This window comes from Ciconia boyciana, chromosome 17 (genome assembly GCF_034638445.1).
Source record: "Ciconia boyciana chromosome 17, ASM3463844v1, whole genome shotgun sequence".
NCBI classification, from domain to species: domain Eukaryota; kingdom Metazoa; phylum Chordata; class Aves; order Ciconiiformes; family Ciconiidae; genus Ciconia; species Ciconia boyciana.
Genome location: NC_132950.1, coordinates 9,302,119 through 9,314,948, shown reverse-complemented (window position 1 = coordinate 9,314,948; position 12,830 = coordinate 9,302,119). Strand labels below are relative to the sequence as shown.

At 46.2% G+C, this 12,830-nt stretch overlaps 1 protein-coding gene across 2 annotated transcripts in view; it reads right to left on the bottom strand.

Annotated features, from left to right (window-relative positions):
- Positions 1–9,121, bottom strand: part of YPEL2 (yippee like 2) — a 39,949-nt gene extending 30,828 nt beyond the window's left edge. Inside the window, exon 1 of one of the 2 annotated variants that reach the window (XM_072881859.1) lies at positions 9,040–9,121. The gene's annotated coding sequence lies outside the window, so the exon portion shown is untranslated. Of the gene's footprint in view, positions 1–1,198; positions 1,535–9,039 lie in introns of those variants that run through there. The other variant, XM_072881860.1, reaches the window with a different exon arrangement.
- Between the last annotated feature and the right edge of the window lie 3,709 nt (positions 9,122–12,830).

Genomic DNA, 12,830 nt, shown 5'->3' with positions numbered 1-12,830 from the left:
CCTCCAGTATTTTTTTCTGTCCTAGAGACAAACACATTTGAATTAAAATAGATTTAACAGCTAACAGTGCATTCATTCTACTGCAGAACAAAGGCATGGGGATGACTTTAGGCTGTGCCTCTGGTTTTTCAGAATGATGAGTTAATGTTCATTAGCCTCACTGACAGTGGGCATCAGTGGAGTCATTCCATTAACTTTAAAAAAAAAAAAAAAAGCTTTGATTACTTTATGATCATGCCCAATACCATTAGAGAAATGAGTATCTGTCACCAGCAACATAATCCAGTATTTTTCTTTTATCATTCTTCAAAAGAAATTTATCTCTGGGATGGACGCACTCAAGTCAATGGAACAGAAATCTGGGCATATTAATTAGTTCACAAGAAGTCAGAAAATTGGTTTAGACAAAAGGAAAGAATTCTAGAGAAAAAGCTTATCAAGATAATTTCTTGTGGTTATCAGTGAGAGAATCAGATGAATGTACTGCTTGCATGCACTGTGTATGTTTGGGCTGCCCTGCTTAATCCTGCTCAGTTTTAAGCAGATGCCACCTTCATGAAGGAAAAACCATGACACATTTTGCCATTCAGACAACTTTTTGGTTCAGTATTCACCCTCCACCTGTCCAACAGCCACTTTTCAAATGAAGCTATTAGCAATTCAGGAAACACAAAAAGGAGAAATGCCAAGTCTGTGCCAAACACTTGCTAGACAAGGCTACTGCTTGTACAAGTCCATATGCCACAATGGCAGAGAACAAAAACTATCACACACAAGGCTAATTTTGCATAAAACCCATGTGCGATGCAGCTCAGATGCAAATGTTCCTGTTCATTCTGGCAGGACAAACAACAGGTTTGTTGGGACTGAGGGTTTTTTTTATGGATTATTTGATTTTTAAGATAAGAAACTTTAGCCAGTTAAATACTTATTAGAACACAGCAAATGCTACAGAAAGCTGCCTGTAGTAGCTTTGAAAAAAGTCTATTTGGAAACCCAACCTTTCTTCTTTGGTGTCTCTTCTCATTAATACAGAAAGAGCTAGAGATGTACTTATGCTGAGTGCAATGAAAGTACAAGAGGAATTGGGTTTGGAGAGTTCTCCATTTCTACAAGGTCACAAACTGTAGCAGCCTCCATTGCTCTGGGGTCTTAGTGTGATTCTAAGAAAATGCTCGAGGTAAGCGCACTTACTTACTAGGGTTTTCTTGAGATGGAAATTGCCTTAACGTTGCTTAATGCATTACAGTTTGAAGGAGGAAGGCTACTCTTTAAGGTGATATGCTGAAATTGGACTTTGGGTTTAATTCCCAATTTCGCTGGTCTTCCCTACGGAATAAAAGTTAGTGTCAGAATTTCAGGTGCCGAACCCTCAGAGACACCTGGCACTGCTAAGGAGCCTTCATACTCTGATGATGGAGTACCACAACAAAAGATTCTGATTTGGGGCAGTTCTGGAGCTCCTCACTACCACACAGGACTGCAACAGCTTTGGGAAAGATGAAGCCAGATCGTCTGAAGGTAGGAGGGTAGGAAGCACATTGTGAAAGGCCCTGAAAGAAAGGATGACCATTCTGAATTTAAACATGGAACACAAGGGAAAGCCAAGAAAGGAGTTTAAATAGCATACGGTGTACACAATGTACCTTTAGTCCCCCAGTATCAAGTGTCTGAAATGCACCAATTTCAAACACTTGATGACACTGCATGCAGCTTAGCAGTACGAGCACGATCAACAAAAGTCATTACTGATACATGAACCGTTAAGTGTCCTTCTCTAATGCCTGCACTCCTTCAGCTCATTCTCCAAACCTCGCTAGCCCTTGGAGATGGGAAAATAACAAGAGAAATGGTGGAAGACAGCCGGCAGGAATCCTCTGCCTTTACTTTTATCAGATAGATGGACACAATTGCAATACAATAATAGTATGGAGCAGGTTTCTCACTTAGACTACCTTCAACTAGAAATACACTTAACTCCCTTTATTCCTCTGGATATCTCCTAGCAAGCCACTTCATTTCTGCAGGCCCTAGTTCTCTCTTCTGCACACTGGAGACAGCACCCTTCACCACTAGGAAGCACTTTATGATTCTGGGAAAAAAGATCTTGGATGGATGGATGCAAAAAGGCATGACTGATGGCAAACAGTATTGCAGACGATTGCCAGGTAACCACTAGAGGGCATCAAAAAGAGATTCAGCAAGAAGCAATTAAAGACTATCTGGCTATAGTGAATCAGGGACAGGCACGCCGCCAACCATGCTGCACCTGCCATGCTCCACACAGGATAGCCAGCCTGTGAGAAAAAACATCAGAGTTATTATTCTGCTGAATAGCTATCAATACTAAAACTGTCAAAACTGTCATTGCAATTATATTAATCACATTTTAAAGAGGGGGGAGGGGGTGTTGTGTTGTTTGTTTGTTTTTAAAAAAACACAGGCAATATGTCAGTCTATGGTCTATCAACAGTCTTCCCATCAAAAATAGACTCAGCACCCCTACAACAAACTTCCTGGTCCCTCTCTGATGGAGCAGCTTTCTATGAAGATGACATGGAAGGTACACAAAAATGAGTTGAAACTTAAAAAGAACAAACAGCAAGCCTTCAAAACTCACTTTGGGTTGGAATTTTTTTAAGTCTGCCCAGCTTTGTCACTGTATACACTATTAATCCATAACACAGTAAAACTGAAGTAATTTATGAAGATCAATTTAAAAAAATTGTTCTTTACATAGTTGATTTACCTTCTGTCAATTTGGAGATTAAATCAAATTTAAAAGTTTCACTTATTATTTTTTTAAATAGGTAACATCCACACCAGTGCGTTTTCAGGTTCTCAAGTGCAACCATGAGGTGAGAAGCAAGTCCAGAGGGCTCCTGCATTCAAAGCAAAAGCTTTCTTGTATTGAACTACAGCACACAACCGACTGGGAAGCAAAGGAACACATTAAAGTAACTCAATGAAGACAGTGCAGAGATGCTTCTTTCCTGGCTGCAGGCTGCAGAGACCAGATGACCATGAGAACTTTCCGAATTTATTTACAGATCTACAGCTGGATTCAGACTGTTCAGTGTCAGAACTGCTAACTCATCTCTCCCCGCATTTCACAGCACAGCACACTGTTCAAAACAATCCACTCAGACACACCACAGACACCACTGGGAAGCAGCGAAGGGAAATCATTCTGGAAATTTTAATCAAATTCTTTCCTTTACAATTTCATCTCAAAAGGCACAGGACAGCTAAGACAGACATCATCTCAACAGGGCTGGCTTCAAAATTTGTTACTTTTTCTGGGCCTGGCTCTGAAACCACATGAACACGGACTGCAAGATTCAGCTTCTACCGAGGAATGACTGACACCTCTGGCTGAATTCTCTTCCCACTCTCCTACGAGTTGCCTGGCAGCAATATCTTTGCAATGCAGAAGAGCCTGCACTGCTGATAACAAGCAGCATGGCAAGCATTATAGCTGCAAGCTGCCCACCTTTGCTTTGCAGGTATGCTCCATCACAGCTGAATTCAATAACCAGTTACAACAGATGCCAGCATACGTTACCAAATGCAGGAGGAAACATACATGCAGAAAAGCATCACGGTTGGCCGGGACAAGTTTGAAACAAGCCTGTACTTACTTTTGCTCCTACCAGCAAATCCCACTTGCGCCACAAATAAACAAAAACTGCAAGCTGAACTAATTTAAAACACAAATGACTCCGTTTCCTCCTTTACATTTTGCAAAAACTCATGCCAGCATCCCCCGCAATGGGATAACAGTCCTTCATCTGAATTGGCCAAGTAGATATGATGCACTCGAGTGAGATAACAGCAATGGCTCAAACACACTGTAAGATGTAGCTCTTCAATTCATACCCATCCTTCTGCTGAAGAAAGCTACACATTCAATGTGATGGTCACATTTGGAGCCACAGATCAAGGACATCACACTTCCCCAGTATTATGCACATACAGCGCTCTACAAAATGAAGGAAGACCCTCACCTTGCTATTCTAGTACCAACCTGAACTAAAGACACCAAGGAAAAGCTCTTCCCATCCAACTGACCAACTACTGACAAAATGGAAACACTCTTTATCTCCCCAAATTCTTTTCCTCATTTGTTTTAACTGAAGAACAGTCTAGCTATCCAAATCATCTCATATCATTACATTTTTTTTGTGCTCCTTATATTGCTCTATTATCTTCCTTTTTGGCAAATGTAGGTATGACTAGGATTCAATTAATTTGGTCTGCTGGATGGATCATCTGTTTCCCTGATAAAGGCTGGGTACTGGCAGGGAACACAGTGAGAACATTTATCTATTGCAAGTATCCTTCCAGTATCCTCAAAGTCATTTGCAGATGAAAGAAGGATGTGCCATAGCTGCCTGTCATGACTTACTATTTGCAAGCTCCCCTTGTCAAATCCTCTAAGTTTTCATCTGCTCACAAAACCCATCTGCTCAGAGGGTTCTTCCCAGGAGCATCTTTTACCCAACCTCGCACTGCCCGGAAGCACATCTGTCACAGGAGAGACAGTCACTTTATTTTCTGCTCTGGTACATCTGTCTGTTTTTCTGAGTAAAGCTAAGGATAAGATGTTGAATTCTGTCCAATCACTGCCAGTAACACTTTTTATGCAACTCTTACTATATTAACGAGGTACATACTTTCTGTGGCAGTTCAGTCATCATCCTTCCAGCTTTCATTTCCATTGAAGGCATAGCAACCCATATGTCAAGGGGGCAAAGTCAGGTGACGATTTATAGCTCGAGTCTTCACATGACAGATCCTTTACAACCAAATCTAGTTTAAGACGGTCAAGTCAGCTGTTACCTTGCCAATTTTTGTCATTAGTTCCTCCTGGATATCCTCACTAGCCTGCATGTTACTGCCAAGGTCCGTGAACTGACTCACCTCTTACAGTTCTGTGGCTACTGACACATGCTTGAGCTGGGAGTTCCTGGGATTCTCATTAAGGTTTTCCCCCTCCCCAGTTAATTATTAATTCCATCTTTTTTGGTGATGCTGGACTATCTGTTTTTAATACAATATTGCTTGATCCATCCTTTTGTAATATTTCATCAGTGAAACTTCAATCTTCCAGAGCTCTGTGGCTGAGCTATGCAACGCCTAGGTCACACCACGCTACGTTTTTGTCCTCATAATGAAGTCACTGCCAATGTGAAACAGGAGAAGTGAGAGTGCAGCTTTGACACCACTCTGCCTTCCCTCTCAGCAGATCAAAAAGTTCTCTGAAGGGCAAATTCAAAGCATCCTCAGCTTTTGAAACTTTTAATAGCCTTTGCTCGACCTCAGGAGTTTAATTCTGTACAAGTCACAACGGCAGTAAAAAAGAGAGTCAAAAAGCTGCGTACTTTTGTGAGTCAGCAAAACATCCCACCTTTTAACATGCTATACCAACACTTGAACAGGTGTAAAAGAAACAATCTCTAGTTGGACATGTAAGCCTGTGCGAAGAGACCGGAAGGCAGCTCTTATGGGTTGCATTCCCATAGCTTCCAATGACTCACATTGCCTGGCACTATCATTTGTTAAAGCAAGAGTGAAGCAGGGATAATAGCTATTTACTAAAAACAGAGGAGTGTGATTAGCTTTAATTAGCATCATCAAGTGACTTGAGATTGTCAGGTACAAGATGAGGGAGAACTAAGTCTCATTAATTATGTTATTTCCTGCAGCCTTAAGTGGCTTGGCCAGTCCAGTGACGCTTCCGGAGATGAAGCTGCTCCTGATGTCCAATACATCCTGTACCAGTGGGTGAAAACACTCCCAGACGGGCCTGGCAGACGTGGCTATCAAGTAGAGGGTCGCAAAGCCAGAATGCAAGAATAATCAGCTTATTATGTACTGCAAGACAACTACCTGCCCTGACAAACAAGGAACAAAAAGGCAAATAAGACATGGCAGAAAACAGACTCAGAGAGAGAACCGACTGCCAAACTTCACACGGGTTGAAGAACAGGGACCGACAGGGGCAACAGGGAGCATCACTCAGTCCCAGGACGGAGCAGCAGCCCACCCAGAAAACTGTATTTTCTTCCCTCCAAGGAAGACAAACTATAAAATGCCTTTGTTTTGGGAAAAAGAGATCCAGATCCTCAATTGGCATCACACCACTGACAGACATGCTGATTTACCAGCTAAAGATCTGTTCTAAGGAACTGAAAAATCCTTGAGTCAGAATAGTCCATCTCTTCTATGGACTCATCTTGGCTTCTGGAAGGAAAAGGAAACCTACCGTTAGCCTTTAGTTACTGTGATTAGATCTAGAAGACAAGCCCTCCAAATTAACAAGCACAGAAAAGAGGCAACATCCTGAAGGACAAACTTACAGGTCTCTGTCAAGGAGGGGGAAAAAAGGAAGCTGTATATTTTGCTGTTGGTTTCAAAGCCATAAATACAGTCTGCTATACCATTCTGCCTTGAACATCACTGATGAGCTTCAAAGCAGCTAAGAGAAATGAACTCTCAATTTCTCCATTCCAGACTCCACTTTGTGATCCCTCTTGAAGCCCACTGCTCTAGCACTTCATAGCTAACCTCTAATGAAGACTCTGCTTAAGTTCAAGCAAACAAAGGTTTGCCAGCTAATGACTGAAGCCCAATGAAAGCCTAGCTTTATTGGCTTTTCTTCAACAGGCTTCCACACACATGGTCAAAGGCAAGGCCATGATGCAAGAACAACAAATAAATGCTTTTTACTCCTCTGCAATCCTTGCAATGCTTGTGTAGTACCACACTAGATCAAGGAGCTCCCACTTTCTAAACTGCTAGCCAAGACCTACACCAGAGTGACCAGTTCCTTAATTAAATTCTCTCTCAGCAACAGGTATTCAATCCATGAGTCAAGGAGCCTGTGAGGGAATGTGGATTTACAGGTAGTGATGCTGTCTTCCTCAATACAACCCTGACTCAACTATCCACACCAAACAGCAAAGAAAGGAAATCACTTATTCAAAATCTGTGGATCCAGAGGACACAGGGGACCAATACAGTTTTGCCAGTTATTCTGATCCTGGCACCATGAAAGAGACAGCTGCAAATAAAGCCTTTTTAAAAAAAAAAAAAAAAAAAAGGCAGCACTTGACATCTTCATCAGATGAAAGCAATGTCTCTCCCCTCCCTACAGCATTTCCAACTTTAGCTTCAAAGCACAAGGTTCACTTTTAAATGGTCTTTCAGCAGGAAACAAGAATTAGGGATCCAGTGAAAAAAGGAGAACATCCTAATTCTCTATTCCAACACTGCCATTACACAGCAAACAATGTTTACAAGAAACCAGAGGCGTGGATCCCAACACGATGAGATCTTAAATGAAATCAATGGGAGTGCTCTGCAAGAATGAAGTCACAAAATACATCCTCTCCAGGCAGAATCCTCTCATGGATTATAAGTAGAGCTCTCTCAGTATCTGCTTGTTTACAACCGCCTAACTCAGCAAAGGCCTCCCTGTGCTACCCAGCATAAGCTTTAAGTAACTGTAAACGCATTTGCAGAAAAATCCTTATCTAGAGCATGTAGTAGGCCCTGAGGAAGGCAATGGCAGGAGGGCAGGTGTACTGTCCCACCCCTTGCTCAACTGCTGTCTGCAAGCTAGGAACACTGGTTTGATGGGCCTTCCTCTTTCTGTATTTTAAGACAGAGGCGAGAAAAAAGCGGGGACAGACTCACTCCAGTGAAGTGTGGGGGAAGGGGGCTAGGATTCAACTTCTTTTTCTACATCATTAAAATCACATTTTAAACCGGAACATTTCAAGTTCTTTTAACTTAAAAAATCAACATTAAAATCTTATGCTACGGACCGACCCATAGCTCGCTCCATAGCTACTTCATCTCAAACTTCTCTGGCTTTTCTGGATCAAAACCAAAAGTTTCTGTGGAGAAGCACAAGACAAAGGACCCCTGACATTTCACCTTCTGACCCCAGATCTCAGCACAGTGCTCTGCAGAAGAGGAAGCTGCTACACCCTTAACCAGAGACTAAAGCAACAACACAGACCAGCTGAGTTACCTCTGCTCCCTGTGGGGGACTGGTTTCAATGCACCATGTGCAGAAGCTGCCTGCCTTTGACACCAAGCATCACCCAGGGCTGAGGATGCCCTCTCCACAGGCTGATCCAGATGCCCTACAATCTCTCTTTTGCCACACCAGGCACGATGTCACTTCTGGAGCACAGAGTTACAGCCTGCAGCTGGGAAAGGCCTGGTCTCCAGGGACTCCAGCAGCAGTGTTGGTAAATAGAGCAGTGGCAGGGCACTTCTCCCTGGCCAGCAGCCAGCCTGCCTGGCCGTGCTGGCTACGGTTCAGGAGGTGCCCCCAGAAACCCAGCACCCAGGCAAAGATGCTGTACCTCTCCCTGGAGTCACAAGCCTAAGGCTCACACACACCTGTGTCGGGCACGGATCTCATCTAGGGTTCCAGGCTTTTATTATGCATTTACCTGCTACAGCGAGATGGTTAGTGAGGAAGGATCATCCCCTGCTCCTCCTCCTCCTCCCGCGGTTACCTGGCACTGCCGGCCAGCCCCTGCCCCGCTCCCGCAGGTCCCTCCTGTTGATTCCCTCCCTCGCTGGAAGCGCCCGGGGAAAGGCAAAGCCCTCTCGCCTCGCCTGCGCGCTGCCCCTTGGACACTCTCCCGGGCTCGGACCTGTTGCCCTCCCCGCCTCCAGCCCCTCGCCCGGCCCCGCAGACAAAGGCCGCCGCTCGCAGAGCCCGGCTCCCCCGCTGCCAGCCCCGGGGGCGCCGCAGGCCCCCGGCCCTCTCCCCTGAAGCGACCGAGCTCCCCTGAGGGGAGGCCGCCTCACCGAGGGGCCGCGCCGCAGGGCAGACGGCCCTGAGGAAGCGCCCCCCCAACCCGCGCAGCCGCCCCCGCTGCCCCACCGCGGGGGGGGGGGGGGGAAACGCGGCTGTGGCGCAGCTCCCCGCGGCAGCCCAGCCCCAGCCCTGCCGTCCCCCGGGGCCGCGCCGCTGCGCCCCGCCGCCCGGCCCTCGCCCCCCGCCGCACTCACTCGCCGCGACGCGGCCGCCTCGAGCGCGTCCCCAGCGCAGACGGAGCGCGGCGGCCGACGCGCACCAGGCAGCCCCGCAGCGCCCTCCCCCTCCCGCCGGCTCCCTCCCCTTATAGCCGCTCCCGCGAGCCTGCTGGCCCTGAGCGGCACCGCCGCGCGCCAATCGCCGCCCGCTGGCACATAGCAACACCCCGCCGGTTGGCTACGACCAGCCGCAGCCCATTTTTTCGAGACCAATCAGAACGCGAGGCCGGCAGGGGCGCTCCCGCCCTCCCCGGCGCGCACACACACACACACGCACGCATCGCCCCCCCGCCGCCTGCCTCGCGCAGACAGCAGCTGGGCAGGCGGCAGCCAATGGGAGCGGCCCTGGCGCTGCCGGCGTGGAGCGCGGGGGGGGAATAACAAACAGATGCGTTTCCTCTTAAAGGCGCAGGCACCGCGGGTGCGGGGAGCGCGGGGAGCGGCAGCGCCTGCCTGCCCCCGCGGCCGCTGTGGCACCGGCACCCCCCTCACGGAGCAGGCCCCGGTGACGGTCCCGGGCAGCGGCGGCAGCAGCAGCCGCCGGCCGCTGGTGGATGCTCCTGCACGCGCGTGCAAAAGCGGCATCGGCCTGCGCGGAGGATGCGCGGGGGCGGGCGAGGGGCACTGCACCAGCCCTGCCGCATCGCGCCGGGGCTCCGGCCCGCGCCCCCGGGGAGACCGCAGCCCAAAACCTGACGGGCGAAACTTCCATAAGTGACGAGTTTTGGTTACTCAAACCGATAAACCCTCAAACGCCCCAGTTTGGCAGAAGGCACCTTAGTCTTCCGAAGGTCTTTAATTACAGACCCTCGTCCCTCCACCAGTGCCACCCCGCACCTCCGACCGGGGAGCACCCAGCTTCGGCAAGCACCGTCCTTCACATAGCTTTGAAGTCACAGAAAAATAAGACCCAAAAAAAGCCAACATTTCTTCTTTATGCACTAATCCCTATGACTTACAAAAACTGGAAGCTTTTTAGGGGTAACGGTGCTTCATTAGGAGCACTGCACTCACTTGTGAAGAATAAAATGCTAGTTGGGTCCTAGTTCCTTTCTCATGGAAGCTTCAAATCACATTTTCACACTTGATTCTGCGTTGCAGGGTTTGGTTGCAAACTTTGGGAGCACAGCTTAATCAGCATCAGGAATACTTTTACTGGGCAAAGCTTTTGGGAAATTTATTCATTTTTTTTAAAATCTGAATTTTGGATCTAACCCATTTGACAGCTTACCTTTCAACTGAACAGCTAAGCAGGATTTTTAATTTCTCTATTTGCAAACATCCATTTTTTGGAGCCTGAACAGCACAGCTAACGTTTCCCTGCTCAGTGTCTGACATTAGTTCCAACGTTTATTACCATTTAGACTAGAAAAGCCTAATGGATAAAGCCTCCCTGCCTGGGGCTAACTTTTGCTGCTCCACTACCACAGCAATATTGAAAGGGGAGAAAGTATCGAATCACTCATCAAGATACTGCCTCAACATTTTTAGTGCTTCATTAGAATTAAGTGGTACTTCAAACCTGATAAAAATCTCGGTTTCTTAGCACTCCCCAATTTTATTTGTAGCTGGTGTTACTGGCCTTGTAAGCAAGATACCTCGCCTAATATTACCCTTCTTCTTTCTCTGTAAAGTGGGGATACTTCAAACTTTTTCAGAGACATCAGGAAACAACATCTTCAAGTACTTCAGCCCAAAGAACAAATGCTTTCATCTATTAACAGCAGCAGGTTTTTTCCCCCTCACTTGCAGCATCACTATTTTTGGTCTAACAACAAACTAGCAAGCGTTCCCCAGCGCTTCATCTTGTCCCCCCAAGTCACCAAGTGATCAGACAGTGAAGCTGTACAACCCTCACTATGCACAGTGTGCTCATCACTCGCCTGACTTCCCACAGCAATATTCCGCATAGAATCATTAAGGTTGGAAAAGACGTCCAAGATCATCTAGTCCAACCGTCAACCCAACACCTCCACGCCTACTAAGTCAACCCAACACCTCCGTGCCTACTAAAACCCCGCATCTTACAGTGAGGAACTAGACCATCCGTAAATCCACTGTCCAGCTTAACTAGCCCCAGAACCGTGGCAAAACTCAGAATCTGTAACTGAACGAGCATCTACTTTTAACCCAGCTCCGCACTGCAGTTTCCCCACCAGCTCTCGCCCCTGGGAAGAGCTGTGTGTGGAGGGACAGAGCCCGGCTGAGGATCAGCAGCCATGAGCAGGGCTGTGGGGACCTCCTGCGGCAAGAGGGAGGAGGACAGGCAGGGACAGGCCCCCCCGACCCTCTGCTTTTGGTAAGGTTTTGTGGCTTTTGTTCTCTACACGCTTTCAGTAGGGCGTTTCGCACGGCCAGGAGAACAATCCATCCTCCACGCACGCAGGAAATTCCAGGGACAAACCAGGATCTCTGAGATTTCTACCACCACCAATGATCTCGCTCACCAATGGAGAAAAGTATGTCCTGAAAACACAGGAAAATCGCTGCACCTCAGGCCTTCTCGCTTTGGATAAACAGCATGAAGTTCTTCGGAATATTCTGTTTGAGTACCAAGTCTCAGTACTGCAGATTTATGTTAGGTTACACGACGTATTCATAGATGAATTCTTTCCATGTTAAAAGACACGTGAATATTCATTAATGCTTCCCAATTCCCTGCTCTGGTTTACTATCCATTTAGGATGTGTAGTAAGAAATAAAATACTGCCCAGAGCAATCTGGGAAATCCTCTCAGCTGCCTGCCAAGATCCTTTAAAAGTTACTAAATAATGTTACATACAAAAACCCCACTTCACCTCTCTTACCTAATATGAAGCCTCGAGGCTTTAAAATTACACTTGACCTTAAAACCTAGTATTTAATGTAATTTAATGGAAATCCTGTAGGAAAGCTGGAAATTTACCTCTAGAACTAGAGGAAACATTAACCTGCTTATCATGAGAAAAAAACCATAGGTATCAGAGCGCCGTATTATAGCAAACTATCATCCAACACAGGAGAACACAACACTGTACAGAAATTTGCTACAGGTGGGGTACCTGTTAACATGAACATACTCAAAACATAGCTAGCTTGCTGTCCCCAGCTCAGAAGCAGATACCTGCTGACTGTCAAAGGCTTTGTATACTCTCCAAACTCATTGATCATCATCTTTTGCATAAGTCTTCTACAAAAGCGAGCGGGTAGAACACTCGCTGTGTGTGGGAGATAGTTAATTAGAACAAAAGTGTCCTTAAGACATTACAGGAAGGTATTTCAGGATAATTTAAGGGCCACAGTACAGTACTTTTTTAAATTAAGTCTAAATTATCAGATATTTACCCTTTCAACAGAGACCAGAGAGAAAACTATGATTATTAACCACGTGAAAAAAGCATACCAAACCCTTTTACAATGCAGGCTCTCATTTCAATCTCAGGCCAGCTCCTCTGCTACCGCATCTGACACACAGAGATAACCGAACAATTTCATTTCCCCCATTCAATTTGGATATGATATACATACATAGATAGGATACTATATCCTCCACATCTGTGAACCACTACATTCTGTAATTAAACTGATGAGCCTGATTATAGGTCAGAGCTGATGTCTAGAACCAGACTACATAAAGTGATTTTGTCACTGACCTGTGACAAAAACACTGACCTGTCTCAAAACCTGAGCTGTAGTATTATACAAGTGCACATACAGTCTCCTAACAGTGCCTGAACTGGGCCATCAATCATTACACTGGATAAACACCAAACAGTATACTTAAAAAA